This window comes from Saimiri boliviensis, chromosome 18 (genome assembly GCF_048565385.1).
Source record: "Saimiri boliviensis isolate mSaiBol1 chromosome 18, mSaiBol1.pri, whole genome shotgun sequence".
Lineage (NCBI taxonomy): Eukaryota > Metazoa > Chordata > Mammalia > Primates > Cebidae > Saimiri > Saimiri boliviensis.
In genome coordinates, this window is record NC_133466.1 from 1157155 (window position 1) to 1171367 (window position 14213).

General features: G+C 49.3%; 1 protein-coding gene across 1 annotated transcript in view; it reads left to right on the forward strand.

Moving 5' to 3' along the window:
- The first annotated feature begins 9806 nt into the window (after window positions 1–9806).
- The window catches only part of SLC19A1 (solute carrier family 19 member 1), a 47022-nt gene continuing 42615 nt past the window's right edge, over window positions 9807–14213 (forward strand). Inside the window, exon 1 of the mRNA XM_074389436.1 lies at window positions 9807–10014. The gene's annotated coding sequence lies outside the window, so the exon portion shown is untranslated. The remainder of the gene's footprint in view (window positions 10015–14213) is intronic.

Genomic DNA, 14213 nt, shown 5'->3' on the forward strand with positions numbered 1-14213 from the left:
CCGGAGCGGAGTCTGTGAGGTCCTCCTCAGGGTGGATGCTCCGAGGCTGTTGGCGGCAGTTTCACTGATGTCTGCCCAAAGCTGGCACATCCAGCTGCAGTGCATTCGAAGCCTTCTCAGCAGTGAGAAGATTGCTATCCCCAAGTCGGGAACAGAAACCCACCTGCAGGGAGGGAAGCCAAGAATCCTCCCAGGACGCCCCAGCAGCAGGTGGGGCGCTGGTGGGAAAGGGGCTTCAATGGGGAAACAGCCCAGCCTGCCCTGGGTGGTGGGTGCCTGTGTGCATGAAGTTACCAGAACCCAGAAGTAGATACCTAGTTCGTGCATTTTAGTAGAAGCTAATTAACCTCAGCTGTGCACATGTACATAAAATTCTCAGAACCAAACTTCCACCCTGTTGTCTCTGGAGGCAAATCCAGGATTTGTATCCATTAGCCCAGGCTGTACCCTTTGGTCCCCCACTCCGCCTTGGCCCCCGGGCCCTGCTTGCACACTGCTCCCCACCGGAGGGCACAGGTGAGCTCCTGGGCCCAGGGAAGTGGACATGGGACGTACCCGTCCAGCAAAGGCTGTGCCAGCTGTTACGGTGCACGTCTGCAGGGGCCAGCTGGGACACATGGCGCAGGAACTCTACCAGCCGTGGCAGGGATTCTGCTTTCCGGAGCAGGCCACGCTTTGGGGCCCACTTGAGAATGCTGGGGTTCTTTGTTCCCTGAGAGACAGGAGGGGCGCATTGGTGCGCACTGCACGTGGCGCAGACATGCTTATGGTTTAGCACGCCTTTTCTGCAGAGTCTACCAACCTAATCAAACTCAGAGGGGGTTTAAATTATTCTTATATGAGGTAGGAGCTAAAACAGCAAAACCTGAACCAACAACAACCAGAAATGCCGTCACCAGAGGCAGGAGCCTGGCCGACTCCTCATCCTGCGGGCATCAGGGCCCGGCCCACTGTCCAGGCAGGTGCTCCGGGTGGACCAGCAGGAAGACGGCAGCTGGGCACGAAATAGGAGGGGGAGGAGGGTGGCCAGAACGCCCACCGCCTCTCTTCCGCTTCGCCGTGGGAGCTGCCGCTGTCAGTCCGGTATTTTAGCACCGGTGGCTCTGCAGGGGGAGATCTGGCCAGCGAGGAGACCCAGCAGAGCTGGAGAGACGGAAACGCAGCTGTGCAGCCGCTGCTGGCCTTTGCGTTTGTGGGAACAAGCAAGATGGAGAAGCGTCGCTGTTCGAAGGCCCCGGCCCAGCACTTGGAAAGTGGTCCCGCCTGCAACCTCTGGGCTGTGACAGACAGAATGCGCAAGGGCTGAAAGCCTTGCCAGCCACTAAAATGAAGCAAAAAGCCAGGAAAATGAGGAGCGTTGAGATAAAAAGCAAGGGATACCGCTGAGTTCCAGAGACACGCAGGTCAGAGGCCAGGAGGCGCTTCCTGGGAGCTGGTCACAGACCAGATGCAGCTACAGAGCAGACCCAGGGCCTGGAGGCCAACGCAGAGACTCACCCCCTCCAAGGGAGTGTGAGAGCGGGGAACGGCCTGCGGGAGGCAGAGCCCACGCAAGTAGGGGTCTAGACATTCTTGAGGAATAAACGAAAACATTTGAATGGAAAAAAAAGAACTGAAGACATAAATGGAGATGTTTTCTTCCGGCCTCAGAGGATCTGTTGACGCAGACGGGAACTCGTGCTGTGCTGCTCTAAGGAGACCAAGCAAAGAAACAGGCACGGGCTGGGAATGCATTTGAATCACGCGAATTTTGGAAACATCCCACGTGTGTCTAATACACACACACACACACACACACACACACACACACACACGGAAAAAGAGTTTACCAACAGAGACCAAAGCTGGCTGGTCCTCAGTTCCCCACCCCTGCCCCGCCCCAGGGTGTCTCTGTGCAGGGAGAAAGAAAAGGGGCCCCCGGGTATGTGAGTGAAGCCTCCCCTCTGTAAGCCTGTTTCCTCCTTTGCAAGATGGAGCTAGTTCCAGCTCCCACCCATAATGCTGGTGGAAGAGCCTGTGGAGACCCTGGCACTGCCCCAGGTGGGGTCAGGCACTGTATTAATATGTTGTTATCATTGGCATGAGCCCACAGAAAGATGACTTTAGCAACCCAAGAGCTTGATGCCCTCTCCAGTACTAAGAACGTTCCATCCAGTGCTGGCATCAGATGGGGCCCTTTATATTTCAAGAATGCCCAACTCAAATCAACTTAAACATTAATTTGTTGATTAATATTGACTCACAACTAGAAAATCCGGAGGAAATCAGGCTTCAGGTACAATGTGATCAGGGTTCCAGTAACATTTCTCGACAAATTTCTGCTATGCCATACTCCACCACTCTGTCTTATTCTTCCCTCTTGCTATCAAAGTAGCTGTAGTAGCCGGGCGCAGTGGCTCATGCCTGTAATCCCAGCACTTCGGGAGGCTGAGGCAGGTGGATCACTTGAGGTCAGGAGTTCGAGACCAGCCTGGCCAACATGGTACAACCTGGCTCTACTAAAAATACAAACCTTAGCCTGATGTGGTAGCGTGCACCTGTAATCTCAGCTACTCAGGAGGCTGAGACAGGAGAATCGCTTGAACCTGGGAGGTGGAGGTTACAGTGAGCCAAGATTGTGCCACTACACTCCGGCATGGGGGACAGAGTGAGACTCTGTCTCAACAAAAGAAAAAAAAAATAGCTGCAGTGGGACAGCACGAGCTTCCACCCTAGACTTCCGAATGAAGACCAGGAAACTGCCCTGATGGTTAAAGCACCACTCCCCGGGAAGCTAAGATCACCGCGGAGGCTGTGCTCAGAGTATCAGGGCGCCCCTCCGGCAGGTGCAGGCCCAGCACTACCGGGGAAGTCGCTGAACCCTGAGGGTAGGTAGTTGGCCTGTAGACCCAGGCTCCATGCAGCCCCTCCCCCAGAAAGAACCAGGCGTGCAGCTGGTCACAAGCCGCAGTGACTTCAGGCTGGCCAGGGCCTTGCCTCCTCCAGCACCCTACACCAGCCTCTGTGCTTTCCGGGGTGGCAAGCATCCTCCAACTCATCCTTCACCCCAGAGACCACATCTCCTCCTGACTGTGACGGCAGCCGCTGAGGCTGCTCTGTCTGTGTGTACCGAAGAGCTGGCCTTTGACTTCTGGCACAGCTGTACGGTTCATGCTAGGGAAACTTTTACCTGTTCTCCCTGGAAGGAAAGCCGCAGGGACCCATGCAAGACTTGCACCCTTGCTGCTGTCCTCTGCTGTTGCTTCCTTCTTTCACACGATAGGAAATGAACTCTTTCATGTACTTTGTAGAAACACCGAATCAGGGTCCAAAGAGCCCCAGGGTGGTAGACGGGAAGGGGACGCTTTGACCACGGGGAGCAGTAGCCCCAGGGTGGTAGACGGGAAGGGGACGCTTTAACCTCGGGGAGCAGGAGGTTGGGCCCAGAGAGAGTAAACCATGTTCTCAAGGTCACAGGCAGCAGTTCATAGAACCAGATCTCACCCAACACAAATTCCATTGACAGACCTTGGAGGAAAGAGCGATTTCGGCGGTTTCATGAATCACAGTGCACCTGCACACGCTGCTTTTCTCTAATTGGAATGAGAAGGGAAGTGTGTGCTTTTGAAGAGGGCGTCTGTCTGGGAACGCTGCACATTCGTTTTGACAGGAACAAGGCAGGCAAAACAATCTGATTAGTGACCCTCCGGGAGCCGCGATCCGATTAGGCCTCCGGGCGCCCGTGCCGGCTGCCCCGGACGGACGGAGGTGGCTGGAGACAGCAGAGCAGGCGGAATCAGGTCTGGTTTATGTTGAGGACTAAGATGCCTCTCTGGGGACGCTTGCCAGCTTCTGCTTGGACTTGGCAGCTTTGTTAACCTGGCAACTGGAGCAAGAAAGAGGCCCATTTGAAAAATTAAAGACATGACGAAGGAAAAAAGGTCTCTGGAAATTTCCATCTGAGTGCTGGAGACCAAATCTGTCCCCGCCGCCCCCACGAGGACAGCAGCTAGGCTGCCATCTTCCTGCCAAGAAGCTCAGCGGGGCGCGCTTCCACTCAGCCTGCTGGGGAAAAGTCGGCTATTAGCAGGGTTATTTTTTAAACATGAGACGCATTCTAAGAGAATTCAGAAAACACATTTGTCTTAAAAATTATGACTTATTCAGTGCAAGCTGTTTGCTGTGTAACAAGATTGGGTGAAATGAAATCGGCTCCCGTGACGGGGCTTCTGTTGCCGTGTGCCAGTGTAGACAGTCTGTGTTTACAGCCTTGAGAGTTTGTCATTTTAAGCTCCAGAAAGAACCCACACACTTCCATGGTGAATGCTAAAGGCTGTGCTGTGCTCTCCGTGTAACACCAACAATCACAGATTTTACTCCAAAGCCGCATTTCCAACTCTGGGGTTCCCACGTGCTTCCCCCGCCCTGGCTTCACTTTATTGGGAACACAAATTAACTGCACACATTTAAAGTGTACAATATGGCGTGCAGGCACCTGTGAAAGTGTCACTAAAATCTAGATCGTGAACATATTCACCCCAAACCCTCCGCCTCAGCTTCTCTTACTCTGCTCCCCTGTCCCCAGGTGACTGTCGGTCTGTTTCCAGAGCTGTGGATGGATCCCCACCTTCTAGAGTTGTGTAGAAATGGACTCAGGAGACCGGGCACGGTGGCTTACGCCTGTCATCCCAGCACTTTGGGAGGCCAAGGCAGATGAATCACCTGAGGTCAGGAGTTCGAGACCAGCCTAGCCAACATGGTGGAACCCTGTCTCTACTAAAAATGCAAAAATTACCCAGGTATGGTGGTACATGACTGTAATCCCAGCTACTCGGGAGGCTGAGACAGAAGAATCACTTGAACCCCCAAGGTGGAGTTTGCAATGAGCTGAGATCGCACTATCACACTCCAGCCTGGGCGACAGAGTGAGACTCAGTCTCAAAAAAAAAAACGGACTCAGGCTTGAACCCATGTACATCTAAAATACTTCCCTAGGTGACCATCGAAATCCGTAATAGGCTAAACATCAGTTCATACCAAGGTCTCCCACTCAAACCTGGCTCCGTGTGGTCATCCCAGCTGCCTCTTCTTGTGTCTGTAACCTCCTAATAGTGAGAAACCTGTCCCCTGCCATCTGCTATCCTTGTATTTGATTGCTCAATTTCAGTATATACGTGCTATGGTTTGAATGTGTTCCCCAAAAGTTCATGTGTTGAAACTTGGCCCCAAGTGAAGCAGTGTTGAGAGGTAGGAACTTTGGGAGGTGATTGGATTAATCGATTCACGGACTAATGGGTGGTGCAGGGAGTGGGTTCGTTCTCACAAGAATGGGTCTGCTGTAAAAGTGAGTTTGGCAACTCTTGTAAGCCTCCTCACCATCTGATAGCCTGTGCCACTTGGAACTCTCCAGAGAGTCCCCAGTAGCAAAAAGGCCCTCACCAGATGCAGCCCCCTGAACTCAGACCTCCCAGCTTCCAGAATGCTGAGAAATGGATTTCTTTATGAAGTACCTGGTCTTAGGCATTCGGCTACAGCAACAGAGAACAGACGAAGGCAACGTTATGGTAGTGTTAGAACTGTTAACTCACACCTCACCAGCAGGCAGCTTTATCAGCTAGAGTCCAGTGCTGAGGCACTGCTCCCTCGCCTTTACTCTTGCAGACCCCACTCATTCTGAATGAGGTCAGGGCCTTTTCCCCCACTCCCTCAGTGAGAATGTTTCATGTGTTTGTAATGCAGTTAGATGGTTTTTTCACATTCTGAATTCTATCCTGATGTCCCTGAACTTCCTAAATGATTTTTAAATTTGCATACAATGAGGTGTACCCTTTGTACTGTAAGGTTTCACAGCTTTTTGATATTTATAAGTTCACATATCCACCAGTACACTATCATACAGAATACTTTAACTGCCCTAAATCATCTCCTGTGCTTTCCTATTCAGTGCCCCAAATTCTTGACAAGCACTGATCCTTTCATCAGCGTAATGGTCTTGCTTCTCCAGAAAGTCACATCGCTGGGGCTGTACAGCATGAGGTGTTTTCAGCCTGACTTCTCTCACTGAGCCTTGTGCCTTTAAGATTTAACAGGAAGGTGTTTCTGTATCTATTGACCACATGGTTTTCTTTTATGTCTATTGTGGTGGATTCCATTGATTGATTCTCCACCGTTAAACCAACCTCACATTCTTGGCATAAACACCAATAGGTCACTATGTAGTTTCTTTTCTATATGTTGTTGGGCATAATTTGCTAATATTTTAGTTGAGAATTTTTGCATCTACATTCAACCAAGGACAGAGCAGGGTGAAATATTTAAAGCGTTGAAAGAAAAAAACCCCCACCAACTTAGAGTTCTGTATCCAGTAAAATTATTCTTCAATGTGAGGGAAAAATAAAAACTTTCTCAGACAAATAAACATGGAGAGAATTAATCACCAGCAGACATGCTGCACAAGAAACGTTAAAAGAAGTTCTTTAGGAAGAGGGAAATTATATAGGCCAGAAACTTGAATCTACATAAAGAAACTAAGTGTTTGAGAATGAATAAATATAAAATCCTTTCCCCCTTATTCTCAGTTGATCTAAAATACAGCTATTTATTGAAAATAATAATTGTAACAATATTGGGCGAGTATAATGTATAGGTAAGAAAACAGATGGCAGCAATGTGGTAGGGGAAGGAGAGCTCAGGGGCACCCTGCTGAAGGCGCCTGTAGTGCGTGTGTAGCAACAGTGCGATGCGGAAGTGGACTTAGGTTAGTTGTACGTGTATATTGCAAACTGTAGGAAAACAACTTACCTTTTTTTTTCTGAGACGGAGCCTTGCTCTGTTGCCCAGGCTGGAGTGCAGTGGCACCACCTCGCCTCACTGCTTCTCAGCTTCCCAAGTTCTTGCAATTCTCCTGCCTCATAGCTGGGATTGCAGGCACACACTGCTATGCCCAGCTAATTTTTTGTGGTTTAGTAGAGACAGGGTTTCACCGTGTAGCCTAGGCTGGTCTCAAACTCCTGAGATCAGGCAACCCACCCACCTTGGCCTCGCTAAGTGCTAGGATTACAGGTGTGAACCACTGTGCCCAGCCATAACTTAAATTTTTTTTAAAGAAAAATTGATATGTAAAGAGAAGAAACATATAAGATGGAATATATATAGAATCATTTAAGATGCTCAGTTAAAACCAGAGAAGGCAGAAAAAGAATCTCAAATTTTGCTTTTATCTTCAATCAGTTTAAAATACTTTCTGATTTCCCTGTTCATCATTTCTTTGACTGTTGGGTTATTTAGATATCTGTTTTCAGTCTAAATATTTGGAGATTATTCAGAAATCTTTGTGTTATTAGTAGCTGATATATTTCCAATGTTCCAGAGAATATACCCTGATGCAATGAATCCTTCAGTTATTGGGAATTGTTTTATGACCCAGAATACAGCCTATTTTGGTAAATTGTTTGTCTGCAGATGAAAATAATGTGTATTCTCCTGTTGTTGGGTGACGTGATCGATAAATATCAGTTTGGCTGATAGTATCGTTCAAGTGTTGCCTGCCTTTACGAGGGTGTCTGTCAGTTTGTTCTATCAATTATTGAAATAGGTTGTTGAAATCGATGACTGTAATGGTTGATTTGTCCACTTCTCCTTACTTTCTAGCTGCTTTTGCTTCTTGTATTTTGAAGTTTTACTGTTAGGTGTGTACATGGTTAGGGTTAAGTTCTCTTGATGAATTGATCCTTTTATTATTATAAAATAATCCTCTTTATTTCTTACAATGTTCTTATCTGATATCTACTTTAGTATTTTCATAGCCACTCTGGCTGTCTTTTGAATAGTGTGATGGTATTCATTTTTCCATCTTTTTATTTTAAACCAATTTGTATATTTATACTTAAAATGTTTTTCCCTGTAAGTAACATAAGTTTGAGTCTGGCTTTCTTATCTAATCATATAATTTCTGCCCCAGTTGAAATGTTTGGGCCATTAGAACATAATTATGATTATTAATATGATTGAGTTTCAATCTACATCTTACTATTCATCTTGTATTTGTTCCATCTGTTATTTTTTCCTTTTTCTGCCTTCTTTTGCATTGTGTTTTTAGTTCTGCTAATATTCTTTGTTGGCTTATTAGCTATAATTCTTGTTTTTTCTTTTATTTGCAGTGGTAATATAAAGAGTATACTTCTTTAATGAACACAGTCATGTTATATTACAATAGTGTATTTCCACTCCCCCTCACAGCTTTTTTGCTGTTGTCAAACATTTTTTAACCTCTCACACTTTTTATTTATTTTTGAGACAAGGTCTTTGTTACTCCGTCATCCAGGCTGGAGTGTGTGGTGCAATGGCACAATCATGGCTCACTGCCACACTGACCTCCTGGTATGAGAGATTCTCCCGCCTCAACCTCCCAAGTAGCTGAAACTGTGGCACATGCCACCATGCCCAGCTAATTTTTGGTATTTTTTGTAGAAATGGGGCTTCACTATATTGATCAGGCTTGTCTTGAACTCCTGAGCTCAAGCCTGCCCTCCTCAGCCTCCCAAAGTCCTGGGATTACAAGCGTGAGCCACGGTACCTGGCCAACCTCACACATTTTTAGACCTCACAGTACATCATTACATTTTTTCTTTTTGTTTTAAGCAACTGGTTATCTTTTAAAGAGATTTTAAAGGTAAGTTTTAATTATGTATCCATATATTTTCCTTATTCCTTTGTGCATCTTCAGATTCTCCTTCTGTCTGAGGACTGCCTTTAACATTTCATACGACATTTGTCCACTGTGGATGATGTCTTTCAGTCTTCGGATGTCTAAAAAAGTCTATTTCACCCGCATTTTTAAAAGCTGCTTCTCTCAGGGTTAGAATCCTAACACTTTTTAAAAACCTCTTGCTACTTTAAAGAGGTGGGGGCACAGTCTCCTACTGACATCGTTTCCAGCCAGAAACCCACCCTCGTCCTTCCTCGTCGTTCCTGTGTGTGTGAAGTTCCCCATCCCTCTGGCTGCTTTTTAGAAATGTCTCTTTAACACAAGTTTTGGGCAGTTTGATTATAATGTGACTTGGTGTTGTTTTCTTATTATTTCTTGTGCTTGGGGTTTATTGAGATTTTCGGATTTGTGGGTTTACCTTGTTCAAATCCTTGTTTTACAACTTAAAGTGCTCTAATGTGTGTGTAGTTAAGATCCCTTCAACTTTGAGGACCTTAATTACAGACATATGAGGGCACTCTAGGGCTTCCCGTAGCTGACTGATACTCTGTTCATTTTCTGTGTGTTTTATTCTGCGCAGTCTCTGTGGCCATTGCTGTGCCTCAAGTTCCCTCGTCTTTTTTCTTCAGTTCTAACCTGCAGGTGTCCCGTCCGGTGCACTCTTCACCTCAGACACTCATTTTCGTCTCTAGAGTTTAATTTGGGTTCTTTTTGAATGTTCAGTGTGCCCCCTCCCATTAGCCACTCTTTTCTTTACCATGTTGAACATAAAAATATAGTTGTAATAATTGTTTTAATGTCCTTTTCTACTAAATCTACCTTCTGTGCCATTTCTAGATCTGTTTCTATGGATTAATTTATATCCTCATTTTGGGTTACATTTTTTTTTAATGCATGCCCACTAATTTCTGATTGGATGCCAGACACTACGGGTCGACTTTGTCAAATAATTGACATTTCTGTCTTCCTACAAATATTCCTGAGCTTGTTCTGGAATGCAGTCAAGTTACATGGAAACACTTGGTTCCTCCCAGGGCTCCCTCTGAACTCTCCAGCGAGGTCAGAACAGTTTTCAGCCCAGCAGGAGTCCGTATCCCTACTGAGGCAAAGTCTGCCAAGTGCTCCGCTCCTCGTCGCGGGGAACATGAGATCTTCGCTGCGACTGGCGGGAGCGGCCAGCATTCCTGGCTTTGCAGGAGCCCCAGAGGTCAGGCCTTCTTCTCTTTCCTGACGGTCTTTCCCTGGCCTTGAGCGTTTGCCTGTCACACCTGTGCCGATCCATACACACCCAGATCCCGGAGCAGGACCTTCGCGGACTTTTGGAATCTGTAAGTACAGCTCCTTTCTCTCTGGACTGTGTCCCGTGATTTCTGGCCATCCTTGCCTCACAGGCTCCCAGCTTTGTTTCCTCAGCTGCAGGAAACTGGGGTTCTGCCTGGATTACTTCCCCATGCTGCGTCCTGGAAACTCTCTCCCAGTCATGAGCTCTGGCAGCTCTAGGTCCCAACCTGTGTGCTTCGCGTACTCAGGGAGCACCGCACCACACCGCCAAAGGCCAGGGGCTGAAACCTTTTGTTTCACATATTTGCGTATTTTTAGCTGTTTCACGGGGGAGAGTGGGTCTAGGTTCCGCTGCTCCACGCGTGCCGCAGTGCGTGTTTTCAGAACCAGACTTCTGAAAAACTTCCCAGAGACCGTTGCAAACATTAAGCAGTCACTTCCAATGCACGTGTGGCAAATGTGTGTGGTACTGTGTCAGTGTGATGTACACGTGTGGTGAGTGTGTGTGGTACCATTTCAGTGTGATATACACGTGTGGTGAGTGTGTGTGGTACCATTTCAGTGTGATGTACACGTGTGGTGAGCGTGTGTGGTACCATTTCAGTGTGATGTACACGTGTGGTGAGTGTGTGTGGTACCGTGTCAGTGTGATGTGCACGTGTGGTGAGTGTGTGTGGTACCATGTCATTGTGATGTACACGTGTGGTGAGCGTGTGTGGTACCGTGTCATTGTGATGTACACGTGTGGTGAGCATGTGTGGTACCGTGTCATTGTGATGTACACGTGTGGTGAGCATGTGTGGTACCATGTCATTGTGATGTACACGTGTGGTGAGCGTGTGTGGTACCGTGTCAGTGTGATGTGCACGTGTGGTGAGCGTGTGTGGTACCGTGTCAGTGTGATGTGCACGTGTGGTGTGTGTGGTACCATTTCAGTGTGATGTACACATGTGGTGAGCGTGTGTGGTACCATTTCAGTGTGATGTACACGTGTGGTGAGCGTGTGTGGTACCATTTCAGTGTGATGTGCACGTGTGGTGAGCGTGTGTGGTACCATTTCAGTGTGATGTGCACGTGTGGTGAGCGTGTGTGGTACCATTTCAGTGTGATGTACACGTGTGGTGAGTGTGTGTGGTACCGTGTCAGTGTGATGTGCACGTGTGGTGAGTGTGTGTGGTACCATGTCAGTGTGATGTACACGTGTGGTGAGCGTGTGTGGTACCATTTCAGTGTGATGTGCACGTGTGGTGACCGTGTGTGGTACCATTTCAGTGTGATGTGCACGTGTGGTGAGCGTGTGTGGTACCATTTCAGTGTGATGTACACGTGTGGTGAGTGTGTGTGGTACCGTGTCAGTGTGATGTGCACGTGTGGTGAGCGTGTGTGGTACCATTTCAGTGTGATGTACACGTGTGGTGAGCATGTGTGGTACCGTGTCAGTGTGATGTGCACGTGTGGTGAGTGTGTGTGTGTATCATTTTCCACAAAAATTGCTTTTGGTTCAGGCCTGAGCTCTCTGACTGACAACGGTCTTAAAATTAAGAGGAAAGCCTGTGGAGTCAGTGTGCATTTCTGGGAGTCTTACCCTTTGCTGTAAAGTTTCCCACCCTCACTTCTTTTTCCTTTTTTTTTTTTTTTTTTTTTTTTGAGATGTAGTCTCACTCTGGAGACTACATCTAGAGTACAGTGGCATGATCTTAGCTCACTGCAACCTCTGCCTCCTGGGTTCAAGTGATTCTCCTGTCTCAGCCCCCCAAATAGCGGGGACTACAGGTACACACCACCACGACTGGCTAACTTTTGTATTTTTAGTAGAGAAGGGGTTTCACTGTGTTGACCAGGCTGGTCTCGAACTCTGGGCCTCAGGTGATCCGCCTGCCTCGGCCTCCCAATGTGCTGGGATGAAAGGTCTGAACCATCATGTCTGGCCTCACCCTCACTTCTCATGCAGGGTCCAGCACGTGTAGCTGGAACCCACTAGGCCAACATGGGAACGCTGGGGGGTGCTCCAGGCTCCGGACCTGCCATGTGTAATCCTGGTTCAAAAGAAGGACAAACACAACACTGTTCTAACTCGACAGAAACTGACGGATGATAAGCAAGCGGCATGGCAAGCTGTGACCGCAGAATACCCAGAGATTCGTTTCATACTTTGGCAAGTGTTTTTGGCGCGCCTTTCACGGCCATTACTGATTCCTGTTTTACTTTGGTCACAGTTGTCTGAAGGCATTCGCCCCGAGATGTGTGTTGTTCAGACCTCTTGTTTCTCTTGTGTTCTCACCAAGACTCGGTGACATTTGCTCTCTCCAAGTGCACGCCAGCAGAAAATACTTCGGTCCACACGGCGGGGAAGTGGATTAGGCTCAGTGGTTTATTCTTGCTCCTTCCGTTTTTCCCTTGCACCACGGGTGGCTGAGAAGCAGCTACGTTTCGAAGGGCAGGGAAGGACCACAGCAGTGGTAAGAACGGCAGCCGAGGCTGAGCCACGCCGTGAGCATCCCCTCCGCCAGCCATGAGAGCACCACGGCGGCGTGGCTGCCACGGTGCCTCTTTATCAGAGAGGTCAGCTCACAGGACAGCGCCGATTCTCGGTGGCACGGGCGTCCCTCAGCACCAAGCCCGTGTGCTGCTTTCCTTGTTTCTCTGTTTGGCCTCAGCCCGGCGTTGGGTTCGTCCTCCTTGTTGGCACTTGGCCACCACTGTCACCACAAGGCCCCTCACCTTTGTCATTCCTCTTCTCGGTCCCTTGAATCCTCATTCCCAGCTCCAGCTTCCGCTCTGCTCCCCCACCATGAGCAGCTGTCCCTGCTGGCCTGGTCTCTTCCCTGCTGTTCTGGAGGACTGTGTGTCATTTTGTTTGGACTTTGATTTCACTTCCAACTGGGGTGCTAGCGCTACGTCCCATTTCCACATGGTGTCTCAAAGACCCCCCTTGCTTCGGGGCAGATCAGCTCCTGTGGGCACCAGGATGGACACCCTAGTAGGTGTGCCAGCGTTGTGTCCCATTCCCACGTGGTGTCTCCAAGAACGCCCTTGCTGTGGGGTGGTTTAACTGCTGTGGGCGCCATGGTGAGCACCCAGTTCGCTCTGCCTGACCCTCCCCAGGTGATGGACACGAGCCGTGGGCACTTCCTGGTGTGTGCCCTGTGTGGCTGTGGGAGGGGTCCTTGGGGGCTGGAGCCCAGATAGGACTTGCTGGGCCTGGCATCCCACCTCTTAGGGCCAGGCCGAAGGCTGCACAGTTTCTGCTCCATGAGCCACCCCAGGACTCCCCTGTGCCCACGTCTGGCCACACCTGGCACGAGCCAGTTTCTACATTCCGGGAGCGGGAGGTGTAAGGCGCTGCGTCCCGGAGATTAAGCTGCATTTCCAGCGTTCAGGCACTGTGGGCGGCCTGTTCACATGCGATCCTCTCTCTGGGGCTGCGGCCTGTGGCCTGAGTTCAGCTGTGCCTGCCGCCCACGCAGAGGGCTGTCTGCCCCGTCATCACCAGAACTGGACGTTACAGTGAAAATAAATCTGCATGTCACACCTGGGGCCGTTTTGGCAGCAAACTCCACATCTGGCAATTTCCTTAAAAATGCCGTGTGTGTGAGGGAGTGGCACACATTTGAGTGATTAGCTCTTCACCGCTGCTGCTGAGGAACACAGAAGCTCTGGGATCCACGTGTGCCGATGAAGAGCCACCTCCAAGAGGTGAGAGAAACGCTCGGCGCGCAGGTGTGGCCCCACGTCAGGAGGTCCATTGGCACGCGCCGGCCCACGTTTGGCTGGACGCTCCCCGGACAGAGCTGGGAATCAGAATCTGCAAGTACCTGCAGGGGCCTCTATAAAATAAAGACCGAAAAACAACTGGAAAAAAATAGGTGAATCTTAGCAAATCTTTGTAAGTTGGAACCTGGGACGCCGCATTCCTGTGGTCTCCGCAGCACCCCAGTCCTGCTGTTGGCCCCATGGGGGGACTCGCCCGCATCCCGGCCGTCCTGAGCCTATGTGTTCGTCTCACCCTTGGCACATGGCGACACCTCACCCACCTAAACACAGCGCGCCGGCGATGCCCGGATGGGCCCGGGACCCGGACGCTCACCTGGCCTCCAGGTTGCGCCGTTGACACACGGCTACGGGGCTAGCAGTTCTCCATGGTGCTTTTCGACTTGAAGATGTTCTTCGGTTGGATGCAAACGTGTCTACCTGCCTTTTTGTTTGTGATTTCTGCCACTGACATCCCCAAACTTATGTAGTTACT